Here is a 24466-nt window from a genome sequence, read left to right as displayed (position 1 = left end):
ACACTTTCTTAGTCTTTGTGGCTGGAGTTGGGGGAGGGGTGTGTGATGCCAGGGTCCACCCCTCCCCTGCCTGCTTCAGAAGGGTGCTCTGAGGGAGTGCCGGAGGCATGGGAGGGACAGGAGGGGACAGAGAGGGATTTGGGGACGCTGCCTCTTCCCCCAGGGGCCCGGGCCACCCGGCCTAGGAGCTCATTTCATGGAGGGACCCATTCAGGCAAGACCCAGCCCCAAGTCAGTGCCACCAGGGAGCCCGCCACGGTCCCCTCCCCAGGATCCGGCTCTGGGAGCGCTTGGAAGGGGCCTGGCCTCAGGACTCCCGTCTGGTCCCCCTTTCCCAGCCCAGTCCGCTGCCGGCCTGGCGCTCAGAGGAGGGGTGCTCCCTGGTGGCGGGGCCCTGGGCGCAGCTGGGAGCCCAGTCCTGCTTCACTGGGGGGTACACTGGGCCCACTGGCAACCTCATTTCCACGAGGAAAAGAACCCTGACTTTAAACAACCAACTCACGACTCAGCTTTGAGATCACGACGAGTTCATCAACTGCGAAATCCCAGTGATTAAAACTCGGTGAATAATGATTTTGTCTCAGCAAAGTTGCTGCTTACGGAATATCACTGGTGGGAGCGAGGACCCACCCTGGAGGAGCAGGTGTTCTGGGTGTATTTTCTTTGCTAATTCTTACGTGTTTTAGCTGTTTTCCTGGGAAACCAGGTCTCTATGCCTCTGTCTCTGTCCTCCTCTGAGACTATCTGGAAACGCCGAAAGGAGCCGAGTTACTGCCAGCAGAGGCTAAACGTGCCGTCTGTGTGTGAATCGGGCAGGAATAGAAAAGACGGGATTAAGTATGTCTGGAAATACCAAGTCCCTGGACTGGTAACCTCAAAAAAAAGTAAAAGAAAAAAGCTGGGCTTCAATCTTCATGTGAAGCCCTTGCCCTGCAAACCCCACAAATTATCGTCCATTAAGTGACCACACGTGACGTAACCCCGGCTCTGCTGGTCTTCGTAAGTCCCTGCAGAACCACAGAAAATACAAGTGGCTGCCGGGCCACTGATGTGAAAGGGAGAGATGATATCACGTCCTGGCCACTTTGCTGCTCAACCGAAACCTGTTTATTCCCATATGACCTGGGGAAGCACTTTGCAGACGGGGCGAAGAATCCACTCCTTTGAGCACGTTTGATCAGTGCTTCCTAAAGCCAGCCTCCCCGTACAAGCAGCAAACCCAGTACAAAAGCCCAAGGAAAGTAACTTTAATCTTAATGAAGAAAAACTACAAAAAATGGCCCCAGTCTCCTAACTCTTAAGATGTCAAGTATAAGAAGAGTGCTAGCTAGTTTTCAGAAATTTACTGACTTTCCCCTGCAGTAAGGGGGTCTGTCAGGCTGGCGATACCGCCAGTAAGAGGACCCATCCCCTTCACTCTGCACTGACCACCACGATCTCCCACCTCTGGAAGGCCGATGGCACCGTGGCCAACGCGAGCCCCTTCCCCACCTCATGGCTCTCGCGGAATCAAAGGCATCTCTGCGTGGAGGAAGCCCAGGGTCCTCAGTCATCTGTGGGTTTCTTTCCAACGTAAAGTTTAATTTTAGCGTCACTACTTAGAAAATACTTTTTAAGCAACATGTGGACACAGCTGTTTCTGCTTGGTAGAGTTTAGAGCTTGCAGTGAATTACATCTTCCTTTAAAAGGGGGCTGCTTTCTACTTCTCTGTGAAAGCAGAAGTCAAATAATTACAAACTGATAATAAACACGTCTGAACTTTCCTCTCCAGCCCCGAAGCCCCGGCATCCGTCCATGGCCTCTGCTCCTAGTTGGTCTTCCCATTTTTTAGGAGAGAACTTTCATCTGCTCTAAAGTATGGACTTAATGCACAAACACCGTTTAGGTTTTACCACTCTTCATTTAGTTTGATAAACAAGAAGAAGGAAAAAAAGAAAGAAAGAAAATGCTACCAAAATGGAAGGGTCACTCTCTCACCAGAAAAATTCTGCTGTCAGGCAATCTATTAACTATGTAACATTAAAAAGGAAAGTGAATATATTAAAATGCATTGTCTAGGGTGGTGAATGTGGAAACTTTGATCTGTCTGCCACCTTTAAGAGATCATGATATATAGTAACCTTTAAATATATGGCAACCTGGGCTTCCCTGGTGGTGCAGTGGTTAAGAATCCGCCTGCCAATGCAGGGGACATGGGTTTGAGCCCTGGTCTGGGAAGATCCTACATGCTGCGGAGCAAATAAGCCCATGAGCCACGACTACTGAGCCTGCATGCAGCAACTACTGAAGCCCACACACCTAGAGCCCGTGCTCCATAAGAGAAGCCGCCGCGTGAGAAGCTCACACACCAAAACGAAGAGTAGCCCCCGCTCACTCCAACGAGAAGAAGCCCACATGCAGCAACGAAGACCCAACGCAGCCAAAAATAAATAAATAAACAAATAATAAAATAAATAAATTTAAAAAGAGATATATATATATATATATATGGCAAGCTGCCCCACAGAAGTTTCTGCAGTGATGTGAATGGTCTGACCAATGCGGTAGCTGTTACACGCATACCTGTTGACCACATGAAATGCAGCTGGTCCCACTGAGGAGATAGATTGTTGATTTAATTCAATTTTAATTTATTTGGAGTGAGATAGCACCTATGGCAAGTGGCCACCACACTAGAGAGTTCATCTACGGAGTGCGATGGGGTTACGGAAGGGATTAAGATCTGGATGGCCCAAGTGACAACACTGTGTGTGGAAGGAGAAACAGCAGGAGGTGTGGGGAAGGTGCGGGCAGACAGAGTAAAGTCAAACTAACAAACACTTGCTGACACTTGGCGCAGATGACAGCTGAGGTGCCCTGAAGCACGTCCCAGGCCATGGTGTTTTAACTCTGACTGTGCACCACCGACAGTGAGCCCTCGTGTAGTGTAAACTACAGATCTGGGCGATGATGACCTGTCAATGGATTGTAACAGATGTACCACCTAGGGGGGATGTTGACACTGGGGGATAATGTGGTCAGGGGGGGATGCAGGAGGTGGGAGGCACCTGGGAAATCTCTGCACCTTCCTTTCAATTTTGGTGTGAATCTAAAACTGCTCTAAATAATAAAGACTATTAAGAAAACATCTCAGATGGTTAAGAGGGACGTGACCAAGATGTGGTGCGAAGGGTTTCAGAGAGCAGAACGGAGCAGAGTGGGCGGGAGAGGGTGCAGGGAAGCGAGAGGTGGGCTGGAAGTGGGGGTAAGAGGTGGGCTGGAAGGGGGTAACAGGTGGGCTGGAAAGGGGGTAACAGGTGGGTTGGAAGGTGGGGGACAGGTGGGCTGGAAGGGGGTAACAGGTGGGCTGGAAGGCGGGGGAACAGGTGGGCTGGAAGGCTGGGGACAGGTGACCAGGCAGTGCACGGCCTGGATGCCACACTGGGGCAGTGGGACGTTTCTTGTGTAGCCATTTGGAAGGCTGGTCCTTGCAGCCCTCCCTTTCCTACCGTTGCCTTTGCTTCTGTGTGATCAGGGCACTGCCCAGGCGCAGCAATAAAGAAGGTTCCCCGTCCCTCCGGGCAGCAGGCAGCATCTTCTCATGGACCGAGGAAAGGACGTGGTCGGTCGTGGGCGCTGAGCCGGGTGTTGACAGTGGTGGATGGGCCATCCAGCGTGGAGACCCCGGAAGACGCCCCCCGGAAAGACGAGGGGCAGCTCGCTGACGACCAGAGCTCAGAGCGAGGGGCTGGTGCCACTGTCAGCTCCTTCTGGGGGGACACAGTGCACCTGCTGCTTTCACACAGTCGTCGAGGGAGGGGCTGCCGGGACGTGGAGGACCCCCAGGACCCCAACTTCCTAGAAGGCGTGTACAGACCACCGACCCTCAGACAGGTTTGCATGAAAGGTCACCGGCATTTTATGCTAATGTCCTCTGAAACTTTAAAGACTGTCATCAGAGTCCAAGGGGGCAGACTTTGGTCCTTCTCAGAGAGCTCACCTGAACCCCCGGGTCTTCATGCCTGAGTCTGCCTGGCTGGGACAGGAGGCCACAGGGCGGGCCCAGCGCTGACTCAGCCCAGACAGAGCAGGGCGGCCACCCTACCTGGCCCAGGAGGTGACACAGTGCTGAGGAATGCAGGCCCCTGGGAAGGCCAGAGCGGAGAAGAACAGTCACCTGTCACCTGATCTTCCAGGTGGGAAGGGGGTGTGGTCACGGCTGGGCCTGGCTCTGGCCCCGGGATTGTGGCAGGAAGCTGGCCCCTGCGGGTAGGATGCGATCCCCCCAGTGGCCAGGTCCTCCCTACTGGACCCTCCTCCCATGTGCCGATGTCACGGCAGGACCATCATCCCCTGTTGTTGGTTTGAATGGTGATACCGTGTCACCTGTTTAAAAAGTGCTGCTCTGTTGCCCACAAGGAATCTGACACTTTGGGCTCCACCTTTCCTCCAGGAAAAGAGTCAGGATGGAAGCAGCTAAAGCAGGACCGGGAGAGGCAGCCAAGGGGCTGCCACGGTCTCGGCCCAGTGCATCCGCCCAGAGCCCCTCTGTCATGGACATGGCACGGGGCCCTCCCCAGGCACACATGCATTCATACACACGTGCACATGTAAACACACGCACACACGACATGCACGTAAACGTGTGCACACACAGCGCACACGTAAACACACACGCACGCACACAGCACACACACGTAAACATGCATGCGCAAACGCACACACATACACACGTGCAATCACATGTGCACACGCATACACGTGTAAACACACATGCACGTGCAAACACATATGTGTGCGTACATACATGGCACACACATGCACAGACACGTGCACACACACACACTCCTATGGCTTCAAGCAACCCCATGCGAGTCTCCAGAAGGTGCCTGACTTGTGTGCAGAGGGAGGGACAGAAGGACAGAAGGACAGTGGTGGGGTCACCCACCCAGAGCCTGGGCAGCTCTGAGGAGGACGTGCCCTCCTCTCCCCTCAGGCAGGTGGGTGCAGGGGGGTGTGGAGATCCCGGGGGGCGGTGCCCTGATGGTGCTGGGAGCGGGGTGACGGCGGAGAGTGAGGGCTGGACCGAGCCACCCTCTGCAGGGAGACCCCGGGCCCCCAGCCTGCCGCCAACATCATCTTTGCATGAACTTCAGCGTTGCCCTCACATCTCATTTTTTTCCAGCTATTTGTTGAACAAATCTTTATGCTGGTAAATGTCAAAGGCCATTTTCCTGGGTGGATATAGAGCCTGGGTGGAGAAAGCACATTCCGGCCACTCTCTTCAAACCTCCTGGGGCATCACTGAGACCTTAAACAAGACGTCCCCGAGCAGAGTCTCCGTGCGGCCGCATCCAGGGTGCTGTCGGCGGGTGGAACATGTCCTGTGCCCGGGGTGGGGGGGCACTGCGGCTTCCTCACCGCAACAGTCCCCCAGAGCCGACCTGGCCCCGCCAAGCCCTTCTGCCCCCGGGGCCACACTGGAAGCAGGCGGGCCTGGCCTGAGTGCCCTGAGGCCTCTGTGCCCTGAGGCAGCGTGGGGTGTCTGGGCCGGGCGTGTTGGTGGGAGAAATCGGGCTGCCGTCTGTGGTCCGTGGTCCGTGGTCCCAGAGCCCTGCACACTGCGTGCTGTCCCCAGGCCTTGGGCTTTGCGCTGACCCCTTGGCCTGGCTGTTCTGTGGGGAAGGCCTCCCGTGGGAAGGTGGCCCCGCCCCGGGCCTCTTAAAAGCCTTGGGGGCAAGCTCTCATTTGCCCCAAACAGCTCCAAGTGCAAAGCCAGCCACTGAACTGTGCTGGGACCCTTCTCTGTGGCCATGGGGCGGCGGGTGGCTCCGGGACAGGTGCCTCGTGCTAACGCCACGCCGTACCGGGCACCAGGACTCGCCGCGGGACTGGGTCAGCTCCCCAGCATCTCTGGGGGCCCCGACCCCTACGGGGCCGTCTGGGGGCCAGCAGCTTGGACGTGCGTGGCCCCAGGCTGCGCCCACACTCCCTCTGGGACTTCAGGCCCTGTTGTTCCCACCCATGGTGCTCACCTCGCTGGACGCCCCGGGCTTCCGAGCCTGCACTCCGGCTCTGGTTCTCCTGTGACCCGGACGGGGAGAAGGCATCCCTGCTCCCCCAGACCACGCCCCCTTTCCGGTTCTCGGGAAGCAGGACCAGGGGCATCCTTCTCGCTTGCAGGAAGGCAGGCGTGCTGTAAGGGACAGGCTGTTTAGTCCTGGTTGTGTGGGGCTGGCGGCAGCCTGGAGACCCAGGGAGGAGCTGCTGCTGCTGCCCGAGGGGGGCCCTCAGTCTTTTCTCTCGTCAGGCCTTCACCTGATTGGACGAGGCCCACCCACGTGGCGGAGGGGCATTTATAGATCACATTTTTAAAACATCTCCACAGGACATCAAGGCTGGGTTTGACCAGGTGTCTGCAATGGTGAGTCGAGCCCTTCGCGCTTCACGCTGCTCCTGCCGGGCTCTCTGTTTCCCCATGTCTCTCTCTGACGGCAGCTGGGGAAGAGGCCCTGCTTTTGAAGGGGCTGTGATTAGACTGGGCTCCCCAGGACAGCCCAGGAGAATCTCTCCATCTCAGGATCCTCCCTCACATTTTACAAGGCCCTCTGCCAGGTAGGATAACATATTCCCTGGTTCAGGGCATCAGGATGTGGGCACAGTTGGGCCGTCGCTCTGCCTGTCACAGTCTGTTTTACCTTCTTGTTCTCTGATGTGTCTTTTCAGGCGGCTTCAGCCTCTGATTCACGGTGGGGGTGGGATGACGGGGCACAGATGTCCTCCAGAGTCCCTGATATTCCCTGAATACCACCGAGGTCCCTCAGCAGATACGTGGATAGGTAGGTGGATGGACGGAAGAAAGTTTTATTAAAATCCCCCTGTGCCTTAGTGTGATGCTGACTGCTTTCATGTATGTAATTTCATTTATTTGGAAAAAGAGGTCTTCTCCTCTGTTCTCACAGATGAAGAAGTTAAAGCTCAGAGTGTGAAGCTGCTGGGGTCACCCAGCTGATGGAGATGCGGCTTGGTGGGCACGACCCTAAATCCAGACGTACCTCCCCTTTCATAAGTACTCAGTTCACGTTTTCTTTCTACCCTAGACTCTCAGAAATCAATGGAAAATGTCTCAGGTTTCCCGGCTGTAGTTTGTCACCGCAGGAGATAAAAGGGAGAGATGAGCGGTGTCATGGTAACTTGCTCTGGAGGCAAAGCAGCATCATAATGACAATGCTTGTCATTGCGAAGCATCTTGTGGAGATACAGGCTATTACTGAAAAGGCAGGAAAGGGAAACCTGTTCTGTTGTTGTCTCACATTGATTACGGCTTATGATGCGCCAGTATCCGTGCTGAACAATTTAGAGATATTATCTTGTTTCATTTCCTAAAACCCAGCAGGATAAAATCTCTTATCATCCCATTTCAGAATGGAAGTGACTTGCCCACGTTCACACAAGACATAAGCAGGTGCTCCAGGAACTGAACTCAGATCCATGCAGACCTGCAGGCTGTGCTTTTAACAACGGTGTCATATCAGGAAAAAAACCCCTGATACACGTCGTGCTTTAACAAAACTAGCCCATGATATGAAAAACATAATGAATTCTCTTAAGATAGTAACATGTTTTTCGCTAGACCATCAAAACAATTTTTACAAAGAAAAATCCAACTATTTCCTTCACCAGATACGGATGTTCTCTGCTGGTGACACCAACCTCCTCCTTTTGGAGCTTCTATCAAAACATTAATGAGAATTTATTTTAAAAGCTGTGGGTCGGGCTTCCCTGGTGGCACAGTGGTTGAGAATCTGCCTGCCAATGCGGGGGACATGGGTTCCAGCCCTGGTCTGGGAGGATCACACATGCCATGGAGCAACTGGACCCGTGAGCCACAACTACTGAGCCTGCACGTCTGGAGCCTGTGCTCCGCAACAAGAGAGGCCACGACAGTGAGAGGCCCCTGCAAAAAAAAAAAAAAAAAAAAAAGCTGTGGGTAGAAGCTGCTGGCCCTGAGGGGGGCAGCGAGACAGGAACACACGTGGCCAGAGTGTCCCCACCTCTGCCTCAGGAGGCAACTCAGGAGTGAAAGAGAGAGAGGGGTTCAGGGAACTTCCGCTAAAAGGAAATTGCTCTGGGTTCAAAATTCTCCAAGCAAAGAGCACAAAGGGTGACAGGGGACAGTCCAGAGGTGGGTACAGAGGAGAGAGCTCTGTGCAGAGCGACTGTCTTATCACCCGGTGGCCCCGGTCACCCGCAGGGCAGGGGGTCAGCACTGCTATGTCCCCGGGCTGGAAATCCCCCCCAGGAGTCACATTCTCTGCTGCGTGGACACGGCCCCAAAGCTCTGCTCCGAAAGGCTCCACGGTGAGATTTTTCTGTTGTATTTCAGGACGAGAGATAACGTTAGCCCTGGTTGTTTCCCATCACAAGACATCACTATATCCTGTCAGCATCTCCATGACAGAGGAGTTAGAGGAAAGGAAATAGAGCGAGAAAAAATGTCACTCGTTAATCTAATGTCTTTTCTACACAGTAGACATTCCCATCCCATAACTGGGAGGCTGTCAGAACAGAGGGTCCCCCGTTCACGTATTAGATTTGAATATATATTTAAAGATCGAGGAACTGGATTCTTCTGAAACCTACCATATATGTCCCACACTGATTTAATCCCCATAGTAGATTTTTGTCATTATAAAAGTCAACGTGTAGGAATTATAAAGTAAGACCCTTACACAACCCAGAACCCGCGAGAAAAAAGCCTACAACTTAAATCCTCTTAATTCACATCCTCTTGTGTGAATTGCTGTTGTTTCACTTCATGGTGACCATCCAGGTATAAACAGACACATACAAGTAAGGAGTAGCAATGACAATGGTTTGGAAAGCAGTGCTTTCTATGATGACAGCCGGGCGAGTCCGTCAGGTCAGGGCTCTCACCTGTGGGAGGTTTCCTCTCCCACACCTGGGTCCACATCATCTGTGCACCTGCTGACTTGAAGCCCTGGGCTCTGCCCGTCTGGCGGAGATCGTGGGCTGTTCTGCGCCCTCCCCACACACCCGCTTCCCATCCGGGCAAACTCACTGAGCTCCTGTTTGCAGTGGCCGGTGTGCCCCACAGACCTCATCATCTCCTCTGCTCCTCTCGCCGCCTCTGCCCACCCTGTGCTGCGGCCTCGGGGACACGGAAGCAGTACCCTCTCTGCTGCTTCAAACCGTGTCCCCTCACCTTCCACGTCTCACGTTTCTGCTGCAATTTCCATCGCCTCCAGGAGTTAAGATTAGTTCTATATAAAGAAGTCAATCCAGAGCTTTCAGGACTCCAGGAGAAAGGAAAAGAAAATAATTTCTGGTGTCAAAGTATTCATACTAACTTTTTTTTTTGCGGTACGTGGGCCTCTCACTGTCGTGGCCTCTCCCGTTGCGGAGCACAGGCTCCGGACACGCAGGCTCAGCGGCCATGGCTCACGGGCCCAGCCGCTCCGCGGCACGTGGGATCTTCCCGGACCGGGGCACGAACCCGTGTCCCCTGCATCGGCACGCGGACCCTCAACCACTGCGCCACCAGGGAAGCCCTCATACTAACTTTTATCTTTTAATCCTCCAATTGAATTTAGTATTAGTAGAGTTATCATCAGTGGAGTACTAACTGTACGTGTGTAGTTAGTATTAGTTCCAACTAGTATATCTTACCTTTCAAAACAATGAAATTTTAGATTAGTTCAGGTGCGAATCTCTCTGAATTTCCTTTGACATTTCAGACTGATAGAATGCAAGATTCATGTATAGTTTGTAAATCTATTAGATCGAGCAGAACAGTCTAATCATCTGAAAGTTATTATATGTTGCCCCATCAGTATGAAGTATTTTTTAAAATATAAATGCATGTTTGAACTTAGATGTTATCTATTACAAGGTCTAAAGATTGGCAGTGCAGAGTGAGCTTTGGAAAAGGTCATAATTAGTTGTACAGATCTCCCTCAACTAACGATGAGGTTACATCTCGACCGACCCATCAAAGGTTGAAAACACTGTAAGTCAAAAATGCATTTACTACCCGACCTCCTGGACCTCGTAGCTCAGCTCGGCTGCGTGAACTGTGCTCAGAGCATCCGAAGCGGCTGCGGGCTGCCTGGGAGCCGTGGCCGCCACCGCCCGGCTTCACGTGAGAGCATCCACAGAACGTTAGTAACCCTGGAAAAGAGCAAAATTTGAAGCACGGTTTCTACTGAATGTCTATCACTTGCACACCCTCATAAAGTCAAAAAGTCCTAAGTCACATCATCACGAATCGGGGATTATCTATTTACTGAATGTGTTTGCAGCCCATTATCAGTCATCACACTACATTTCTCCCTAGAATAATGATATAAATAATATTCGTCACCAGCCCTTCCGTCCTATCAGCTGGATGCTGTCATCGTACCCATTCTTCAGATAAGGACGCAGAGGCATAGGTGAGGCTAAAACCGTGTTTCCATTCCTCAGCGAGTAAAGGGGGAAGCTGCTCGTCACATCCAGCACCTGAAGTGTTAAACGCTGGGTGAGGGACCTGGGTGGTACCTGCCCGGGGAGAGGCTATGTCAGAGGCCAGGCACAGGGCGCGGCCGCCGGGACCCCAGCTCCCTCCCGGGCTCAGCTCTCAAGCTGCTGTCCACATGCGTGTGCTAGGCCGTCCAGCTCCTCTTGGAAGGAGAACAATGCTGAAACACGCTTCGGTTCCATTTGGGACTCGCCCTGGGTCGGTGACGACTTTCTTACGAGGGCCCTGAGTCAGTACAACCACCTGCCAAACACTAAAAGACATTTTGGAAAGAGCTGCTCAGGAGCAAGGCTCTCCGTCCTGAAATGAACGCTTCACAGCCGACCGGGACAGAGACACGGGGGCCGCTCAAAACACTCTGCCAGGTCCCGTCGACTCATCCGGGGCCAGGGGCAGCTCCAACGCCAAGTCGTGAGGCCTCCTTCAGACGGGGCGTCTGCGGCAGCCCCCCCGGCCTTCAGGAGCCAGGAGCCTGGTCCTGTGCGGGCTGCTCTCCAACACAAGGTCTGCACACAAAATGTCCTGCAAGGAAAAGCCTGGATGTAACCCTGCAGGACAGAACAATTGCGCTGAGGTCCTCCGGGCTCAACTTACAGCACAACCAGCAGAAAGGCATCTCTTTAAGAAAGCAAGCCATTGCTTCGAACGAGCGCGGCTACAGAACGTGCTGGGAAAAGTCTAAATCTCCAAAGGTTGTCAGGCAATCTCAGATCCTACGAACACACACACACACACACACACACACTGACTCAAAACCAAATAAACGCGCGACAACATGTTTGGGCCTTACTAACGCGTACTTGTGTGATAAGGGTTTATTTCCATTCCAAGTCTAGCTATGCTGCTGCTACGTACGCAGCCCGAGTGGTACCTTGCAAATACTTGCAGTTTTTGGAGTGTGAGCGCAGCAGCATTCTCGGGGTGACCCACAGTCTGTTCCTTGCACCCACCTCAACAAGACGCATCACGCCCGCCTGGTGGACAGCACGCGTCCAGATTGCGTAACACCTGCTCAGAACAAATGTTTATTCTTTCCCTTTGTGTCCCTTGATTCAGTTAATTACGCTTCTTGGCATGTTGTCTAGCTCAGCACTGAAAAAGGAATCAAGCGATTTTATCAAATTACTGAAAGCAAACATTGTTCTTTCCCTTAGAACAGTGAGACTTTCTTATTCACCTTTAAAAGGAAAAATGTACAGGAATAAAAATTCTAACATTCTTACATATCTTGCTCATATCCAAGTGTTCTTCAAATGAATGATCTAGATGCTTCCAGAAACTCTGTATTATCAACAGATACCATCTTTCCAGAGGTCAGAGAGGAAAACCTTTTGTAACGTGCACCCTCATGGTAACAGGTGCCCAACAATTCTGGTCAAGTTCGCAGCACCACCCCCCAGAAAAGACAGAGAGAGAGAGAGAGAGAGAGAGAGCTCTCTGGTGTGGTCCTTACTATTTGCCCCTTAGAGGAGAGCACTTTTGACACTCTCTTAGGCGGATGAGACCTCGTAATTGTTCTACCCTCTGAGTCATGAGTCCCAGACAAACATGTAACTGTTAGGACAAGACCTGCCAGGGCTCTCCCTCCCTGTCACCCACAGCTGACATCTCAGGACGCTGCTGGCCCCAGCGCCCAGCGTGGCAGGGCCCCTGGGGACCTCCCCGGCCTGTCTGGGGCAAGCTGCCACCTCCCGGGCTGTGAGCCGAGCTGGCCGTTTTCCCAGCCCCTGCACCCCTGCACCGGGGACAGCCGGGTGGCCCCCCAGTCTAGTCTGGTGCCGGGTCTGCAGGGCACCAACCGCATCCTCTCAACCCCAGCCCCAAACTCACGAGAACTCGTACGTGGCTTGCTCTGCGATGCCACCCTACCACAGAAGGGCACCGTGCATACAGGCAGGCACACGTACCCCGACAGTGGAAGGGGCGGTCCTCGCAGCAGGGTCCCTTTTCATGCCCTCTCACTAACTGGTGGGCCAAGGGCCCCCCTTCCCTTCTCCGGTCCAGCGACAAATTGCAGGACGACTGGTCCTCCAAGTCAGCTTACTAGTGGGTCAGAAAATAAGACAGAACGAAACAAAACAGACAGCATAAATCAAACCAGCTGAGTCCCCAAAACTACGTCACACCATCTTCCCACAATCTGAGTGAAACCAAACCTTTCATACACTCGGAGTTCAGTTAATGCCCTGTGAACAGATGAACAACTGAGTGAGCAGATATCCTCGATGTGCTCCCTGCAGCCTCTCCCCTCCAGCACGCGCTTTCTGGAATAATCCCTCTTGGGCTGAATCATGGCAGCTGGTGGAAAGGGCAGCTCTTCGCAGGGAAACTTGGGGGGGGCGTGCTTCGATTTCACGGATCTTACACTCTACAGAGTGAACTCTATGCTTTTCCCGAGGTAACAAAAGAGACCTCTGTTTAGCAAATTCCTTTGCAAACTGCATTTGTGAGATATAGTTTACAAGTTATTGAAAACAATCCATTTGGAAATTTTTCAGCTGTTACTTGTTTAAAGATGGGGCACTCCAACTGAAATCAAGTCTGAGCTCAATCTAAACATCCCTTAACAACCAAGGCTTCGCCCGAGTCGGCCGCCTTCATTCGGGTGGCCTCGGAGCAGAGAGTAGGAAATCCTGAGCCGCCGGCAAGGCCACGCGGGGCGCCCTGTCCCCAGCCCAAGGCGGCCCTGCCCTGCGCGGACGCACATCCTACCCCGGGTCCCGCAGAGGCGGACCCAGAGCCGGGGCCGGGGCGTGGAGTTGACTTCGGATGTGATCCCCACACATGCTGAGGAGGTAGGAAGTCGAGTCAGAAAAAAGAGGAGAGTCACAAAAGAGGAAGCAGCCGGTGGTCCTGGGGTCACCTCCGCGCAGACCCCGGGGGACAGACAGCTCAGCGCCCGTGAGGGCCGCGGAGGCTGGACGCGTCCCCACGGGCCCCTTTCTTGGCGGGAGGGGATGGCGCCGGCTTCAGGAACCCAGCAGGACAGTGGGGACCCGGCTCAGTTCCCTGCAAGGAGGCCGTCGGCGTCCTCAGCCAACTGCCGCCAAGGGTCCCTTTCGACTCCTATTTGTCTCCTTCCGAGGACGCATTTTCCCTCCGTAGATTGTGAGTCGACTTCCTGACCTCTGCTGTCTACTCACTTGCCTTCTTGTGTAAAACACTGTCAGGGAATAAAGACACAGACGTAGAGAATGGGCTTGAGGACACGGGGAGGGGGAAGGGTAAGCTGGGATGAAGTGAGAGAGTGGCATGGACATATATACACTTCCAAATGTAAAATAGATAGCTAGTGGGAAGCAGCCGCACAGCACAGGGAGATCAGCTCGGTGCTTTGTGACCACCTAGAGGGTGGGATAGGGAGGGTGGGAGGGAGATGCAAGAGGGAGGAGATATGGGAATATATGTATACGTATAGCTGATTCACCTTGTTATACAGCAGCAACTAACACACCTTTGTAAAGCAATTATACTCCAATAAAGATGTTTAAAAACAAAACACTGTCAAGGACCTCACAGAGGTTTATGACATGTTTCCGTGGCACTCTGCAAGCTTCCACAGGTAAGGGAAAGCTAGAGGGACTTATTATCTCCACAACGAGTCTAAACAGAAATTGACTAGGTATCAAATCAACTTTGCAGATACGGAGACAGAGGCTCACAGAAATTAGGCAAATTCCTTCAGTGCAAAGAACCAGGTAGGGCCCAAGTTGAGATTGATGGTTATTCCACTTACCGGTAATTTCTTGCAAATGTTTCAGGGAGCAGTAACATCAGTTTTTACATAAACTTTCTCAAAGAATAGAGAACAGAGACTAGCGGTCAACTCATCTTATGAGACCAGCATAAATCTCATACCAAAAGCCGACAAATGTGTTGCCATTTTCAGACCAATCTCTCCCATGGACAGACACAAAGATTTTAAACAATATATTAGCGAGTAAGTCCAGTATTATAAAAAGCATAATTCCTGTGTTTCCTTTAAAAATGCCTTTTTTTCTCTGCAATGTCAAGTTTAGATTTCTTGTTACATTCATGAGCCACTGAGGGATTAGAGAATTGCTTCCTTGGTCAGAGGAAGCAGACTATTGAGACCATCAGTGAGATCCCTAGGCCTAGTTTTCTGATGCATTTAAAATATTACAGTCTCCACCTTCTCTCTTTCAGTTTCCCCCGGAAACCCCACAGTATATCACTGATTAGAGGCACAGGTTGACGGAGATCTCGTCTTGGCCACACACCGGTCAGTTCGCACAACGAGCTGGACCTGCAGGGAGGTTAGAACTGTCCCCCAGGGAGTGAATCCAGGACACCGGCCTCCACTTTCGACGAATAAACTCCTGACGCTCTTTCAGTTTCCTTTCTTCATGGACAGTGCAATCTGTGGAAAGTGAATTGTTTTCCACGTCCCTGTCAAATTTCTCAGTGTATGCAAATTCCAATTCGAGTCTCTGTTCTGTCCGCTCTGTCTTGACAAAGCCCCCAGGCGCCTGTCTGTCTCCTTGGGCTGCGGCCAGCTCCACCCCAACCAGCTGGGCCTCCGACCACCCAGAGCACGTGCCTGCAGAGACCTCGAAGCTGACGAGTCCAAAACCAGAGCCCATCCCCTTCCGCTCTGCTCACAGCCCCTGCTTTTCAGCTGGAGCAACCCCCCTCCTCCGAGGCCAAAACCGAGCAGCCTTCACCCTTCTGTTACCAGGAATGAAGGAGCACGTGGTTTAGATGTATTCAAACAGCTGGGCGATCACTGAAGCTTTGATTCCATTTTAATTTCATTCTCCTAATGTGTTTGAGATGTTATGAAAGTACTACATAAGTAAGAGATGACTTCAAATTCAGTCTACAGTCTTAGAGGTCGGTGGTCCCGTGGTGAACTCGCTTCGCAGCTCATAAAATGACTTCTGTGTAAAAGTTATGCTTCCAAGTTTTTTCATTTTCACTTTGGGAAGTACTATTTAGGTTGTCCCCATACCTTGGCTATTGTGAATAATGCTGCAGGGAACACAAAGATACAGACGTCTCTCTGAGACAGTGTTTTCATGTCCTTCGGATGAATACCCGGGGTGGAGTTGCTGGACGGTATGGTAGCTCTAGCTGTAACTTTTTGGGGCACCTCTACACTGTTTTCCACAGCGGCTGCACCGGTTTACATTCCCACCAACAGTGCACAGGGCCACAGCCTCACCTACACTTGTTGTTTGTTGTCTTTTTGATGACAGCCATTCTGACAGGCGTGAGGTGGTGTCTGAGTGTGGTTTTGACTGCATTTCCCTGATGATTAATGTTGAGCATCTTGTTATGTGCCTGTTGGCCATCTGTATGTCTTCTTTGGGAGTCTATTCTGGTTCTCTGGGTTTGAAGTTTAAAGACTATGAAATCTAGGTAGAATCAACAAGTGAGTATCAATATTTAAGGATCAGATGTCAGCGTTTTCCCTTTCTTCAGTGTTTGAACACTGCTGACTGTTGCAGATACCAAATCCCTCCTGGGTGGGTGGGAGGGCACAGGGGAAGGTGCTGACACGTGGTACCTGCAAGGCCTTTGGGGAACGGAGAAGGGGAAAGTCTCAACCTGCCTGAAAAGGGGAGGGAAGCCTACTTCGGGAAAATGAAAGGCCTTCTATAGTAGACGGGAACACGAGGCAGAACGCACAAGCTTCAGGTGCCCAAGCAGGGGGCATCTCGGGGTGACGACAGCCCGACGTCCAACACAAAATCAAATCGCTTATTATCCTTTAAAAGCACGAGAACGACTTATGCTCAATTCCACCTAAACGCTTTAGAAAATAATTCTCAGCTATTTTACTATCGCTGGGCGGGAAGAGCCATTGAGCAGATCCCGACAGGGTGGTGATTCCCTGGAGGAAGGTGCCCATGTGGCCGGGAGGCCCTGGGCCCCGTCACCGGCCCGTCTGCCCCAGACCTTCCTGATGCTTCTCAGAGCCCAGCGGCGGCAGGCCAGCCCTGCCCGAGGATGCTCGCTTCACTCACCCAGGAAGTGGACTCTCACTGGATTTTGCAGCTCAGTGTGGGCTGCTGTCTTCCGACCTCTGTTGCACTTAGTCATTCACGCTGCTCTTTAAATTATATGAATTTAGTCACTTGGCTGTGTTCCAGCCTGGGAACCCTGTGTCAGGGAATCGTTTCAAAGCCTGTGTTAGGACAGGGGCCATGGCCTGCAGGCATGTCTGGCGGTTGGTTCAGGCCCTTTCTTGCTGGGTTAGGAGGTGAATTACCGGGAGGGTTGGGGGGAGGGGCAGGTGCACTGACAGCTTCTCTCCAAGGACGCCTCCGGGTGACAGGTGGGGCGGCCAGCGCCCGGCCGGCGAACTCTGGGGGACTGGCCCCGGGCCCGTGGAAGGAAGGCGCCAGCGACAAACACCACGCCGTGTCCACGGGGCCCGGACGGCCAGGGTGGTGCTCTGGAGGGATTTCTCTCCTGAACGGCAGGATGCGAACAATCAATAGGTTAGCAAATTGTTAGGAATTCGCTCCAAGTCCAAAAATCTGAAAAATACCGCAAGCGATGCCAGAATTCCTCTGTCATTAGTGGAATCTTGCGTCCCCTGGAGCAGCACAGCTTCAGGCTTGTTAGGAAGGGATCGCCTGCTTCTTGCAGTTTTAAATTACGTTTGCAAAATGCTTCCAACTGCAAAATCAAGAGACGAGTCCCCCAAACTCGACTTTGTCCGGGGTCCCTGAGCGTCTATGGAACATCGTGCGTGAGTTTAATTCAGAACAGCCGACAGCTGGTGTAGGGGCCGGGGCTCCGGCCGGCAGGGCCTCACGTGAGCAGCAGGAATGCCCCCTCCACGCCGCCACCCTGGAGAGCCCGCCCCCCGCCAGCGTTTGATGACACTCAGCTGACGGGCGCGAGGACGGGGCTGGGAGGTCCCCAAGGGCCCACAAGCCCGGTTGGAGCCCTGGATTCTGGGACTGTCTCCCATCTGCCCAGAGCTGGCTTTGGGCCTCCTGGACCCACTGCCCCAGCAGGTCAGGAGGCCGGGAAGTGTCGGCCCTCAAAGTTCTGGGCCAGGGTCCTCCCTTGAAGTTTACCAATCAGGTTCTTCACTGAAGTAGCACAAACCACCCTCGAGTGCCCTCCATGACTGGCTATAGTCATTTTCCAGAACATTTCCACAGATAAAGGGAACACTTAAGGGGCACGAGAGAGGAGATTCAAATCATCACTCCTTGACCTTCCTGAGGAAAACAAAGGACAGCTTAAGTTTATCGTTTAAACTTACTTATTGTGTGAGAGAACCTTGTTTTCTTTTATTGCTTTTCTTAGCTATGTCTTAGTAAGAACTAGCCTATTAGACCTCTGGGCATAATTTATGTGACGTGGTGAGAAATTAACCTGACTTTATGCATATTTGAAGAATATGACTGTAAAACTTGCTTGAAGTTGACTTAGTCATTATAAGTGTCATTAATAGACAATGTATATATCCGTTTCCTTTCTAACCTCCACTTTTCCAAGGCGCTCAGCAAGTACTTCTGAGTAAACGGACTTACGTTACATCCACATCTGACGTGGACGCGTGGCTATGCCTCTTCGCAGACCCCCTTCCCACCTGGATGACTGTCCCTGAGAAGGTCTCCAGTGGAATCCAGCTTTCCTATCTGAACGGTGCGAACACTGTTCATTGTGTGTAAATGGAAGTATATCTTTGGGAAATACATTCCCTGAATCAAGTTCCTACAGGAAGAATGGTTTTCAAAAAAATATCTATCTCATTCTTCTCTTGAATTCCTTATTCAGTAACGAGGAAATAAAAGGAAATAGATTCAAAAAGAAAAGAACAAATCAGGAAAAGACAGAAATTTGAAAGGGAAGAAAAAAGCTGAATGAGAGGTTATATTAATCCAGTTAGCCATTCAACAAAGATTACATGTCTGATAGTTAAAGAGTTCTGGGGATGTAGGAATGAGTCAATCATAATTTCTGCCTTCGGAAAGTTTATCATCTAAGTGAGGAAATAAGCGAATAAGCAACTGACACGACGGGGATGACGGCTGTGGCACCGGCCCTGGGGGAGCCGGCCACGTCGGCGGGGCTCAGAGACCACGGTGGGCTCGGCGTCGGGAGAGCCCTGAGAAGGGGCACCTCCCCAGCCTGGAGGGTCAGGGAAGGCTTCTCTGGAGAGGTCATGCCTAACTCAGCTTGTAAGGCGAGTTACAATCAGCCAGGAGGGAGCTGACAACAGTAAGGTAAAGACTTGGAAGCAATGTTGACACATAACCCACAAACGATTGTATCCAGAATATATAAAAAGCTCTCGAAACTCAATGTTAAAGCAAACAGTCCAAGTTGTTTGGGTGAGAGACGTGAACAAACATTCCACTGAAGACCACCTACAGATGGTAGATCAGCCCATCCCTAGCCCTCAGGGAAACGCACATTAAAACCGTAGTGAGAGGTCACCTACCAGAGTGGCTAAAATAAAAACCAGTGACAGCCCCAAGCCCCAGGGAGGGCGCTCCCCTCACACGTTGCTACTGGAACGTGAGGATGTGCAGCCACTCGGGGCACAGCGTGTCGGCTTCTTATAAAACCGGACCTTCAGCTATCATACAACCCACGTGCACAAGGCATTTATCTATTCCGTTTTTATAGCCCTGAAAAATGTGGGGCACATGGCTGTTTCCCAGGCTGAGCCAGAAGTGGGGAGTGCAGGAGGCTGTGGGTGTCATGCGGGCTCTGTGAGAGCCACAGGAGGGGTCGTGTGGGTCCATGACGGTGCTGGGCAGGTAGGAGTGGGGCTGAGAAGCCGCACAAGCGATAGGATGGGACGGAGCCTAGCGCACACACACCAGGAACACGGGTGAAGCTGGGAAGTGGGAGTAAGATGGGTGACTGCATCCACGTCACTCTCTCCTGCTTGGGATAAGAGACTATAGTTCCCAAAATGGTACCACTGGGGAAAAACAAATGTGTGGAAAGGATCTCTCTGTACTGTTTCTTGCAGCCAGATTTGAATCTATAATTATCGCTATAAAAAATCCAATTAAAGTAAAAACATGTTAGTTACTGTAACTAATAAAACAAGATTTATAGACAGCATGTGTAAAACCTTGAGGGGGTTATTCCAGAGGGGGAGGGACCATGGAGAGGGAAGTGTGCAGCATCTGAGGGGAAGCGGTTGCCTTTTGCTGGGTGACCCTGGGTAACAGCAATTAAAAGCTCAGTTGTTGGGGGGGGCGGGGACTGTCCTCAGGGGTCTCACTTTTCTGCATCAGAACTGGCTCAGGCTCCCCAGCGGCATCTGGCCTGGTAGAGACAGAGAGAGCGGTCCCTATCCGAGCTCAGTTTTGCCCCAAGTTACTAAGGGCCTTTCTGGGAGGTGGCTGTGTATTGCTTTTCAGAGAAACACCCAGGCCTAAGAGTTCTCAGGCTTCAGGAACATTGTCAAGGGTCCTAATGTGAACCATGTGATGTTCTAAAGACCAGACGAGGATGCTGGTTGGTAGACAGACCACGAAGGCCTTCGTCGAGGGACAAGGTCAAGAGGAGGAAATTTTGAGTCTCTTGCTCTGAAACCTCCCACTTTTAGTCGCGTAGTTAAAGCAGATCGCTGAGAAACAGACCTCGCGGAGAGCGGATGTGATGCGTGCCTAGGAAAACACGCATTTCTCTACATACACGGATTCTCATGGAAACTGAAGAAGAACACACGAATAAATCTGAATTTAACCAGACGTAGATATTTTCTAACATCTTATAGGTGATACTAAGGAAACATTTCAAGCCAAACCAAAAAGAAACATCACCGGGCAAATGAGGGTATTTCCTTCCGACCGCCATTTTCCTTTTCCTGTCATTAGTCATTGTTCACAAAGACAATTTCAAAACTCCCCAAAACTTTCTTTTCGTGATGTGCTTGCTTTACACAAATTTGAAGGTGTCTCATTCAGCACTTTTTATCATCATAATTTGCACAAATCTACAATGTCTGCACAGAACGGAATTGCAGTGTGGTGAAACGATTCTTCAGTTTGGGGCCTGACTGTCAAACGTCCCTCCTCAGTGGCTTATTTATTGTACCCAGTTTCTACCAGTGCATTCCCACTGACGTATGCAATGGAAAGTCATTTATTATAACTTGGAATCTCCATTATTGAGGAAAATGGCAATGTTTCAGCAGAGTTCTCATTCAACTCGATGGCCAAGTGTTCATTTCCAGCCGTTCTGAGGCTTTATTTTCCCAGCCAAGGAGGACAGCACACGGGGGGCTGAAAGGGGCTGACAACTGCCCTGTGCAGACCTCCTGCCTTTACCTCCGGCCTTTACTCCCGTCCACCCGCCTCTGGGTGGGACGCTGTCCCAGGACAGAGCAGAAAGGGAGGGTCTCTTCCTGCCAGGCCCCTGAAGCCCCTCGCCAGGCCTGAGCCTGCTGGACCCAACTTCCTTCAATGAGAGACATTATGCCTTTTTTCTTTGCATCTGTCCACCATCACCCCAAAATTCCTAGCACTGGGATTTGACATAAAAGTCTGCACTCAGAGTCTTACAACTTATGCAATTAATTTAGCATACGTTTAACTGAGTCTCTTAGGAAACTATCCCAGTGTTATTGCATTTTAAGTTGTAATTACAGCTATTAAATGAATGTCTCTGAAGGATTTCCTTGATCCAGTGGTCACATGACAGTTTGAGGGTCAGAGAGCCCTCGTCCGCGGCTCTGATGCCCTCGGGGCTCACGGGGACCCGCTGAGTCCTGGTGAGGTGTCAGTGTTCTTCTGAACAGTTCATCGGAGGAGAAATCCACCTGCACTGTTTCAGGATCCAGGGACTTACACTCTACTCCATTTCTCTACACTGAGAGGCACTCGTTTGCTTTCAACTTTGAACAAAAATAAAGTGGTGGGAATGAAATCGAGTGAGAAGTAATATTTCTGAACAAAAAAAGCTAATGAAATACTTGCCCTGAGTCCTCTGAGATAGGTAGGTTTATTTTTTTTCTTGGGATTTTAAACAATTCCTCCCTGTTCTTTCCCAATGGGGCCCCGCGCTGCCCATCAGACTGCTGTGAACCTTCTCCCTTTACGGCCTCTGACACCTGTTCCAAGATGCTGTCCAGTCCTGCTTAGCACAGCACTTCTTTTCAAATCCAAAGTAACAAATAAAACTATTTAAAGAAAGTGTCATCTCAAGTCCTTTTTAATTCTTTTTTATATATATAAAAAAGGAGACAGAGAGAGAGAGGAAGAAAGGGAGAGAGAGAAAGAGAGAGAGAGACATAAATCTCTGAAAAGTAGCTTTCCTCCAGATGTTGGAAACCCAGATGTTCAAGTCCTTTTTAATTCTTTTTTATATATATAAAAACGGAGACAGAGAGAGAGAGGGGAAGAAAGGGAGAGAGAGAAAGAGGGAGAGACATAAATCTCTGAAAAGTAGCTTTCCTCCAGATGTTGGAAACCCAGGATGCGACGATGAGAGACAGAGCTCGCACACTCTCCAGAAGCCTTCCCTTCTTGCCCACTGTGTCCTCCGCACTCCTCTTTTCTGCCTTCGAGACCTTATGCTTCGTCTTCTAATTATTTTTGTATCTATTACAATTTGGGCAACATCTGCATTTACAACTGGCTTGGGAGTCTTGGCTGACCTGGATATAAAACCTCATCTCTATGAGAACGATTATCATGATGTTACGGCAGCGAGAGCATGATGAGAAGTCCCAGGAAATGAAAAAGGGAAGAATCATGAAATCCTGAAAAGAAATGTTCAAGTCTAGCATTTTTCTCTGTGTCATTCATACAGATTGATTCACCAAAATCGAGTTGTTTTCATCAGCTGATTTCTCTTGATCTCGGGACGATTTATCTGACATCTTTAAACATGGAACAAGGGAGTGGGGTGTGTAGAGCCCAGAGGGGCCGGAGTGTTGGGTTTCTCTTGAGTTAACAGGAAAATAACCCCGATGGCAAATGACTTCAGCTGAATTCGAGCTAATAGCACAGAGACGCAAATTGCTTCTGGAAGAACCGGGGTAGAAACGCTTACTAAATAGTTTTCTTCCATTTCGGCTAGTAAGAGCCCCGTGCCTGCAGCAGAACAGAAAACACAGTCGAGAGGGAGAAAGTACAAACACAGAGAGCCAGCCAACAAGGGCACATGGCCCTGGACATGCGCTGATGTTTGCAGAAGGGCGTGAGGTGCTGGAGGCCCTCAGGTTTGCATCAGAGACGCCCTCGGCCTCCAGCCAGCAGCCTCTCCCAGGCCCCGCGTGCCCATCATGGCATCACTTCAAAAATAAGCAGAAGGAGAAAGAAAGAAAAATCTTGCCATTTACAGGTTTTAACCTTTAAGTGCTGAAGAGGAGGTGAAGTTGGTCACCCCACTGCTCCCCAGAGCCCCCAGAGTTCCCCACTGCTCCCCAGAGTTCCTCACTGCTCCCCACTGCTCCCCAGAGCTCCCCAGAGTCCCCCAGAGCTACCCAGAACCCCCAGAGCTCCCCACTGCTCCCCAGAGCCCCCCAGAGCTCCCCACTGCTCCCCACTGCTCCCCAGAGCCCCCAGAGCTCCCCACTGCTCCCCAGAGCTCCCCACTGCTCCCCAGAGCTCCCCAGAGTCCCCCAGAGCTCCCCACTGCTCCCCAGAGCCCCCCAGAGCTCCCCACTGCTCCCCAGAGCTCCCCACTGCTCCCCACTGCTCCTCAGAGCTCCCCAGAGTTCCCCACTGCTCCCCAGAGCTCCCCACTGCTCCCCAGAGCTCCCCAGAGCTCCCCACTGCTCCCTAGAGCTCCCCACTGCTCCCCACTGCTCTCCAGAGCTCCCCACTGCTCCTCAGAGCTCCCCAGAGCTCCCTACTCCTCCCCAGAGCTCCCCACTGCTCCCTAGAGCTCCCCACTGCTCCCCACTGCTCTCCAGAGCTCCCCAGGCACCAGGCACCACAGGCAGCAGCTGTTTCCTGGCTTTGGTGGAGTCACATCCAGCGAGGGATGGGTCAAAATCAGCCCTCGGGAATTTGACTGTGTCCCCTGGATTGGAGAGAATCCCCCTGGGAACATCTACAGACGCCCTAGGTGCTGAAGGTCCGAGTCTCTGTCTTGCACTTTTCCACAGTAGACATTAAACCAAGCTCGAAGCTTCAAAGGAAGGCTATTCAATGTTTCTCAGCTGCACCTGAGGGAGTCTCCCCCTGCCTCCTAGGTGGACGTCGGGCACCTATGGGGTGGGCATAAGGGGGGCCCAGTGGAGGCTGCCCAGTGGTCTGGAGAGAAGTGATGACTGCGTGGCCAGGAGCAGCAGGAAGGCCTGTGGGAGACGTGGGTGCCCCCCTTCTGCCCTCCTCCCAGATAGGATCTAGTCTCAGGTGTCCGTCTGTCCTCCGAGGGGGTCAGCAGGGACCTCGTCTCAGGTCAGCCCTGATTTTCTCAGGTTCGTCCCTTCTGGCCTTTGGGGCAGGTAATGCTTCAAGGGGGTTGTCCTGCGTCTCAGCGGGGTCAGCAGCGTCCTCAGCCTCTGTGCTCTGGCGCCAGCCCTCACCAGCTGCGACAACCCCAGACATGCCTGCGGCGGAATCACCCCGGTCCAAGCCGGCAAGCACAGGGTCCTCCTCTGAGGTCACCATCCCCCGGGCTCGTCACTCAAGCTGACACAATGCCCTGGGGACAAATGCCCCCCCCACACCAGTCCCTCTAAGATGAGGGAAAAGGCTGCAGCCTCGTTGGCAGCAGGACTCAGAGCCAGCCAGATCTGCTGGTCCTGGGCAGACGCTGAGGACAGCAGGGCGTGCAGAACAAGAAGACGATAGCTACATCCTGGAGAACTCACGCTGAAGCCGGTTTCCGGAGGGGCATCCTGACCCCGGCTGGTCACGTCGTCTGAAATGATCCTGCACGTGGATCCAAGGAGAGGCCTGCCGTCCACGGGTCTGCGTGACTGGACGGCTGTTTAAGGGCAGAATTCTCCAAAGTTCCGATCGCCACGCAGCCTCCACCTG

At 52.0% G+C, this 24466-nt stretch overlaps 1 long non-coding RNA gene across 1 annotated transcript in view; it reads right to left on the bottom strand.

The window, feature by feature from the left end:
- Positions 1–24466, bottom strand: part of LOC109548321 (uncharacterized) — a 124373-nt gene that overhangs the window by 16219 nt on the left and 83688 nt on the right. Inside the window, exon 5 of the long non-coding RNA XR_012327136.1 lies at positions 678–22567. This is a non-coding gene — a long non-coding RNA (uncharacterized lncRNA). The remainder of the gene's footprint in view (positions 1–677; positions 22568–24466) is intronic.

The sequence above is a fragment of the Tursiops truncatus genome, chromosome 17 (genome assembly GCF_011762595.2).
Source record: "Tursiops truncatus isolate mTurTru1 chromosome 17, mTurTru1.mat.Y, whole genome shotgun sequence".
Taxonomy (NCBI): domain Eukaryota; kingdom Metazoa; phylum Chordata; class Mammalia; order Artiodactyla; family Delphinidae; genus Tursiops; species Tursiops truncatus.
The sequence above is the reverse complement of the archived record's forward strand: the minus strand, read 5'-3'. Positions and strand labels throughout refer to the sequence as shown.